General features: G+C 42.8%; 1 pseudogene; it reads left to right on the forward strand.

The window, feature by feature from the left end:
* Positions 1 to 950: 950 nt before the first annotated feature.
* LOC138200139 (TLE family member 5-like) lies at positions 951 to 6442 on the forward strand (annotated as a pseudogene).
* Positions 6443 to 8516: the final 2074 nt, after the last annotated feature.

Consider the following 8516-nt stretch of genomic DNA (forward strand, 5'->3'; position numbering starts at 1 on the left):
ACATCCTACTTAAGTAAAAGTACAGAAGTATTGGCAACAAAATGTTGTCAAAGTATAACTGATACATATGATATCATTTGATTATTAACACTTAATATTAATCTATTTTGAGTTTTTTTGGACTTTTTCTGTAATCAAATCTTCTCTCATCTTTGATTTGAGATATCTTTGTTGAGATATAAGATAATTTGAACATTTATCGAAATAAAATGCACCGTAATGTACTTGGGTTCATTGGGACTGGGTTTCTGAGATCATTTGATATATTACAGTAGAAACAGTTGCTCAGAAAAGCCTCCTGCATTCTTAGGCCTAAATGATTTGATCATGGTAAATCTCAGAAATAAATAGTAATGTTTTTTGTTTTTTTTAATCATTAAACTAAACAAAAACAAAAACAAAAAACCGCTTTCAGTTGTAGCATACAGTTGTCTTTTATTTTTAATTGCATGATTGTTTTTTTAGGGTCGGCTGTGCTAGAATAATATAGCGTACTAGCATATGCAACAGTCAGTAGGAGGAAATTTGAGTCAATTTGCTTCGGAAAATAAACAATGCTGTCAACATATATTAAAAAAAAAAAAAAAAAAAAGGTAAATCATTAAACTAGATTTTGATGCAGGCCCCCCTGTGGCAAAGGATCCTGTCATGATACATTGGTAATAATGCAAAAAAATCCACCTTTAACGATGCTGTATTTTAGTAGTGAAGATTTCTCTTTACATTTGCACAAATATATATATATATATATATAAAAAAAAAAAAAAAAAAAAAAAAAAAAAAGAAGCAGCAGGGTGAAACTTACTTTCTGAGAGCCCGGGGTGTCTAACTCTGCCTTTGCGGCCCCCCCCGCCCTCCGGCCCCCCTCTTGTCTCCGGCCCTGGCCGCAGCCACGAAGCCGGTCAGTTCATCTCTGTGCCACACGGGGCGCCCGCTCCTCCGCCGCTCGGTTTGTTTTCCGGGTGATGCTGCTCTTCTCTTCAAAGCAGAGGAAAGTCGGGGGCTCATGTGTCAACATCCAGGGTTTCCCCGGGGAGGCGCAGCGTTATTCCAACAAAAAAAAAAGAAGCCCCTGATGTTCCTTTGAAGAGACGTTTTTATTTTTGTTGGCCTTTTTTTTTTTTTTTGCTCGTCGTCGTCGTCGTCGTCGGAGCCAGCGAGGTTTTTTTTTTTCTCCCCCCCCCACCTCCTCTCTCTCTCTCTCTCTCTCTCCCGACTGCGCGGACCGGAGGACGATCTTCGGCTCCCGCTGCTTTTGACGTTAGCTTAACGTTATTATTTTTTTATTTCCTCCCCCCCCCCACAAAAAAAAAAACAAACAAAAAAACAAACCCCCAAAAAAGGATGACAGAGTACGAAGTGCGAATAGCGTCTCCGATCATTTATTAATAATATCTGAAGCGGGGGGGGGGGGGGAGAGGAGGAGGAGGAGGAGGGGAGGAGGAGGAAGGAGACCCGTTAGCTTTAGCCAGCTGTAGCCTGGTTGTTCGATCAGACCGAAAAAAGAGAGAGAGAGGAAGAGGAGGAGGAGGAGGAGGCGGAGGAGGGGGGGAAAGAGAGACACGGAGAAACACACTGCTGACATGATGTTTCCTCAATCAAGGCACTCGGTAAGTCGGCCGGTTGAAACTCGGTTCCGCGGGGGGTGGGGGGGAGGGAGGAGGAGGGGGGGGGGAAACGGGAGCTAACGCTAAAGCTAAAGCAAGAAGCCGACAGCTGATAGGCTACACACGAAGCCGCTTTTTTTTTGGGGGGGGGGGGGTTGGAGGTTAGCTGTCAAAGCTTGTCTCGCAATGACCCGAGGACCCATCTACCCCCCCCTCCCCTCCCCCGTCGTCGTCGTTGTGACGCGGCTTGAAACTTTAAATGGAGGTTAGATGTTTTAGATGCGACGCTTTATTCGTGCCCGCCGCAAACCCCCCCCCCCCCCCCCCCCCTCGTCGTCAAGCTAGCTCCGCTCACGAAGCGGCTAATTGAAAAGTTGATCGTCGGTGAGAGTTGGTGCGTTTTTTTTTATTAAACGCGTTTATTTTTTTTTTATTTTTTATTTTTTTTTATTTAAGCCCGATCGAACTGCGTTTTCGCCACTGGCGACGAATCGGATCGCACACGATCGGGTGGCAGTTTTATTTTCATGAAAACCGATTTGGGACACCCGGTGGTTAAAAAAGATCACGATTTAATCAATGTTTAAAAAAATAAAAAATAAAAAATAAAAAAAAAAGAGTTTATGCTGCAAATGTTTGGCTGGATCTCACTTCACATTTTGTCAAACTATAAACGACTTTCTTGAAGAAAAAAAACACAAAAAAACCAACCTGTAAATTAAGGGTTAAATTTTAAAGCAAAAATAAGACAAATTTTTAATTACATCCGCCAAAGCTGCTTGTTAACTGTAATCTAATCATTCACTTCCCAGTGGTTTTTTATTAAACCATTTGCTCAAAACAAAAAAAAACGAGCCACGTTTTGAATGAGGTGTCTGTAAACACTCCTACAATAATGGCTCAATCTTTCTTCTTTTTTTTTTTCCCCCTCCCATCAATCGGTAATACATATTCAATAAATTACTTGTGTTTAATCAATTAATCCCCGTTGAGACCGAGATCTTATTTTCCAAGAGCAACCTGAGTTTATAAATGTTAAAACGCAGCCTAAAACGACAATTTAAAACTGCACAATACAGTCGTGCTAAAAGCGATAAAACTTAATAAAAGTAATTTAACATATGTAGGTCAATTAAAACGAACAAGCGCGCTATTAGGACCAAATCTCAAATTGTTATTCGTTCTAAATCGACAGATTATAATTTAGATTAACCGATTAGTGACTTGCTGTGTAAAAGGTCTGGGAGTTGCGCAGAAAAATAAGCTGCCACGGTGACATATTCAGATATTTTGTTTTGTCGACCCACTTCAAAACGACATGAAGCCTCAAAAAAGACGGCAGGTTACCTTGCAGAGGCATTTTTGCCCGGCGAGGTCACATGTCGAGTTTTGTTTCCAGAAAGCACCTGCAGATTATTTGCTGGTTAGTTTCAACATGTGACTGCCGCGTAGCAGATGTTCCTTGAGGAAATAAACCTTGTTGACGAGCTCGGTTTCGGTTTATTGTTATGAACATGACGGACCGACTGCGATGCCGTTTTACTATTTGTCCTCTCCGGACGTGCTGATAATACGCAGAGCACCGCCAGGGATTTCTTCCAAGTTCATTCTGCTATTGATTGTGCATTTCTGGAGAGTTTCAACCATCAATTATGTTCACTATCAATCAGTTTGGTTCAGGAAACATCCCGCGAGCCCAGTTTTAACATCCTCAAATAATCTATTACAAGAGAGCAATGCGATCAGTGTTGACATTTTCAGAAGCAGGAAGCGGTAAACAATTCGATTCCTTTTCTTGACTGTAAAGTAGTTTTGATTATTGTCTTTGGATCGACCAATTGTTTCACCTTTACCTGAAATAAGCGGCCAACTTTTGTTATAGATCGACCCAGTTAATATTTCTTTTGTTATTTACTTACCTAATTGCATAATGGTGTCTAAAATGTTTAGATTGTCATTGATTTCCCGTATTTTCCTGTCATCCAGGTGACGAATCGACCGGTTTCGGCTCTACATTTTTGCACTTTTATTGCGTGCGTAGCGTTTTGGATGTAGGGTTTCGACCTCTACGCAGCCGGGTGACTCCCATCTTCTCCGTTCAATCCCATAATCCAGCTGGAAACCTCTTGCCCTTGTGCCACTTATTTAGAAACTAATGAGGTTTAGGGACCCGGATAAACCCTGGATTACAGCTTTGGACCGATGGTTTAAGTTTAGTCTGTACATAACCAGACTTCTAATGCAGCCGCTAAATACCTCTCGCATATGGTCAGCGTGGGGACACTTAACCTCCCGTAAACACATTTCCTCAAACCGCACACTTTGCGGTTACGAAAAGAGCCGGGCCGATGTTTTACAATCGGCGTCTTTAAAACGGAGCTCCGGTCGAACGTACCGTCTCCCATCTTTTATCTCATTTTCTGCCGCGGACTCGCCGTTCAGACTGACCTTCATTTTGGCTATCCTCTCGAGGGATTAATCTTCACAGGTCAAAAGTGCCGTTTCTAAACAAACCCAAACACGCTTTCAATAAAAAAAAAAAAAAAAAACGGACACAACTCCGCAGCGGGGCGGACGTGCGCGCGCCGTCTGGTCTGCAAAAGACATATTTCTATTCATTTTCTTTGGCGGCGGAACGGGAAGGCGAAGGTCGCCAATCCGAGCGATGATTTCCGAATACAAGCCCCCGGACCCGCAGCAGCCGACGAGCGAGAGAATCGGTCCCTCGGTCCGACGCCAGGCTGTTTCCGAGAGCAATTAACGTTTCTACCAAACCGACCGTGTTGTTCTGTCTCACAGGCGTCCTCTCAGTCCAGTCAACCTCTCAAGTTCACCACCTCCGATTCCTGTGACCGCATCAAGGATGAGTTCCAGTTCCTCCAAGCACAGTACCACAGGTGCGCAGCAACGCAACCGCACACGCAGCAGCTTCTAATGTGATTTCAGCCCGAAACATTTTCCCAAACCGAGTGTCGTTTTAACGTTTATATTCTTTTGTGCTCAGTTTGAAGTTGGAGTGTGACAAACTGGCCTCTGAAAAGTCAGAGATGCAGCGTCATTATATCATGGTAAGTGTGGCGTTAACTTCTGCCGGCGACACGTGGCTGTTCTGCTCGATCTGACCCCCCCCCCCCCCTCCCGTTACACACCGACCAAAGTCTTTTTAAGTGTCGCGATCTCTGCTTTAGAAGTACAAGCGCGCTTACAGGATTGTCCGGAGCATCTTCACGTATCGGTTCACATAATTCACAAAGCACCACTCGGCGAGCCAAGACGTAAATGCTTGCGAAGGCTTCTCTTAACGGCGAATGATCGATTACAGAAATGTAAACACTTCGTTTTATAGTTTGTCCACCTGTCCTGCAAAATGCGTGCGTATAAGAAAGTCTTCTAATTCAGAAGAATTTGTTGTTTGCGTGTGTGCATACTGCATAAAAAAAAAAAAGGTACAGAAAGCAGAGCTTCAGTGGATTCTTGTCTCTTGTCTCCCTCTCTTGTGTTGCAGTACTATGAAATGTCATACGGGCTGAACATCGAAATGCACAAACAGGTAACCGCTGTCTCCTGTTATCCGTCCTTCTTCTTGTGGGCCCCCCCTTCACTTGTCTGACCTTTTTCATATTATCTTCTTTTCTTTTTTTTTTTTTTTATATTTGTAGGCTGAAATAGTGAAGAGACTGAACGGGATCTGCGCTCAGGTGCTGCCCTACCTGTCGCAGGAGGTAATGACAGCGGTTCCCGACACACGGCTGACTTCACATTTCAACTGTTTATCCTTTCGGTTAAACGTGCAACCAGGACGGTTTTTGTACCGTCCGAAGCGCCTTCTCTCGTGCTCCGTACGGAGTTGTGCGTGACCGTGTGGTGTCTTTGTTTCAGCATCAACAGCAGGTCATGGGCGCCATAGAGAGAGCCAAGCAGGTCACACCTCCCGAGATGAACTCCATCATACGGGTGAGCAGCGCGAACGAGCCGGTGCTTTCCTAACGCTGCCTTCTCGCACCCAAACCGTCTACCCGATGCTGTTGCGTGATTTTTCTGGTTTAATCGGGCTGCCGGAGACAATCCGCTGTCTTGCTGGCCAGTTTGTCCGTCTCCACGAGAGGCGTGATTTTTTTTTTTTACAAAACTATTTTCTCCACTTCGTTATTTCAGGGTCTATTTTGCACTAACGCAACTCTCTTTTTGGCTTTTATATGTCACTTCCGCTTCACAGTATTTGAAACTAGTGAAAGGATTTTACGGTTTTCCTTCCGGTGATATGCTCAGGAAATATGTACGTAAATATGTATTACAGGGAAAATTTCAGAGACGTATAACCTCTATAATGTGTAGTTTGCTGAAGCGGCCTTATTTAAAAAAAAAAAAAAAAAAAAAAAAAAATTGAACTGTTTTGCTCGGCTTCTAAATGAACTGCAAACGTGTATTTAAATGTCAAATGTTAGGATCCATCCATTTAAGGATAATTAAAATTGCAAAGATACCACACGTCACAGTACGTGACGTCTAACGCGAAGATGTGTCAACTCACTGCGTCTTTACCATTCGTGTTTGCAGCAACAGCTCCAGGTGCAACACCTGTCCCAGCTCCAGGGCCTGGCCCTGCCTGTGACCCCCGCTGCCCCTGGGCCTCACCCCACCCACCCTGCCCGCCGTCTCCTCCAGCTCCGGCCTGCTCTCCCTCTCCTCCATCCTGGCCAACTACTCCCACGGCCAGCCCCCCGCGGTCAAGGAGGACAAGGCCAGAGACGCGGCGGAGAGAGCGCCCAGAGGAGAGGACGGGGACAAGTCAGACTAGTGCAGAATACAGCGAGGAGGTTTGAAGGGGGATTGGTTTTTGGGGGGGGGGGGGGGGTGGTGGTGGTGGTGGTGGTGGAGGGAGGGGGGGGGGGGGTAAACTGTTAACTGTAAATGGAGATTGATGTAAGTCTGGCTGCCTGTCTGCTGAGTGTTGATGTAGAGGAGTAACTGCAGGGATGATGACGAGCAAAGAGGACGGAGCTGAAACTTTTGGATGTGCAGAGGATGAAACTCCTGAATGGCTGAGAATTAAATGTTCTTATTATTTAGTGGTAATAGACTCGGTTCAGGCTTCTAGACTTTAAAATAGATGCTCTTTTTTTTTTTTTTCTTTCTTTTTTTTTTTTAGTGTAAGCCATTGTTGTTAGGCTTAAACGGGATAAATGTTTTCCCATTTGGAGAGAGAGCTGATGAGGAAACAGCCTAACAGCAGTACATGGATCTGCCTATCTCAGATTTATTTTTCTTCCTTCTTTTTTTGGTTATCAGATCTGTTGTCAGTGTTTATTTCCATGTCCTCTGTAGTCCCTGTGATTGTTTCTTATTGGCTGCTGTCTGCCAGTCATAATAAGCAAGTTTAGCAACATCTCAGCTCCATATAACTTCTTCTTTCCCTCCACTTATAATTTACAACGGCTCCATCACCTTTAGTCCAAATTGAAAAATGTTGACTGGAGCTGTTCGGTCAGTAGTACCATTAATTTACACTCTTGGAACCTGAAGCCCTTCAAACATTTTTTTTTTTTTTTTCCTTTTCATACGACCAACCACTGGATGCATTACCTGAGCTGTGTACCTCAGTCCCAGAGAAATGGGGATTTTTTTTTTTTTTTTTTCCTTTAAAATCTTTAGTTTGTACAAATGGTAAGATTCCCCCGGCTTGAGTTTTTGATTTGTGTTTCGTAGGCTGAGCTGCTGCTGCTGCTGTTCGCGCTTCATGGAATCATGGACCATGTCTCTTCTTTAAATGACAAGAGTTAACTCTCTGAAAAAAAAAAAATTTGATTTATTTTTTTTGTTTTGTTTTTTTGACATGTTGTTTTCGTGAGGCTATAATTAGACCTTAAAAGGTGTCTGCGTGTTCGAGTGAATGTGACTGGACAGAAGAAAACACTTGTTTAATTTAATTTTTTTTTTTTTTTTTTTTTGTCAAAGCACCTTTTGTATTTTCCTCATCCCCCTCCTCTGCTCCTGCCCGTTCCCGCTGCCGGTCCACTCTTAAACAAAACTTGAACAGGATCTAAATGTCAGAACCGGATGGTTGCGACAGACAGACGAGTGCTGTATTTCTGAGTTTTCTGTGTTCCTTCCACAGACTGTTCAGTATATACTCATCTGGATGGTCTAATTTAGTTGTAGTTGGTATACAAGAACTGAAATGCCCTGTTTTTTTTGGTTTTGTTTTGTTTTTTTTACCAACAAGAAATACTGTAACTATGTTTTCTGAGCCTTCACACCATCGTCTGCACAGGGTATGATTTTTTTTTTTTTTTTTTTTTTTTTTCACCCCTGACCAGCTCCTCCATTTCCTCTATTGCATTGTGGGACAAAAGTGTCCATTATACAACTGATTTAAAACTAAAACTAAAAAAAAATGTGTTTGAATTCTCCGATGGCTTGACAGTGATTTATTATTGTAGAGAGAATTTTTTTTTTGAAATATGGCTTCAATCACAGCTTTATTCACCCTTACTGGATGGGACAGTCGAGGCAGACGTTTCACACCATAAGATATTCAGCACCATATTCATACAACAACCATGGAATGATATTTATCGTCGTTGGAAAACACCCAGACACATTTATTGATAGCTTTAACCGTATTTACCCCGGCCCTATTTGAGTATATGTTGTCCCTTCTTTTAGACTAAATGTGGCTCTGAACTTCAACTGATTTAAATTAAATTGGTGATCCAGGACTTTTAGGTCTGAAACATGCAATGCACACAAATTTAAAAACCTGTGGTGTGCAGTGTGGGTTCAGGACATAATGTTAATTCTAAAAAAGTGGAAAGAAAAAAAAAAAAAGTCTAAACTGTATGCTTGATTTCTTTTCAATTATTTTTTTTTTTAGCATGCTAATAAGGAACTCAATCCACAATGCAATAC

This window comes from Embiotoca jacksoni, unplaced genomic scaffold, assembly GCF_022577435.1.
Source record: "Embiotoca jacksoni isolate LCO1_2020_lvr unplaced genomic scaffold, fEmbJac1.0.p SCAF_18, whole genome shotgun sequence".
NCBI lineage: Eukaryota > Metazoa > Chordata > Actinopteri > Embiotocidae > Embiotoca > Embiotoca jacksoni.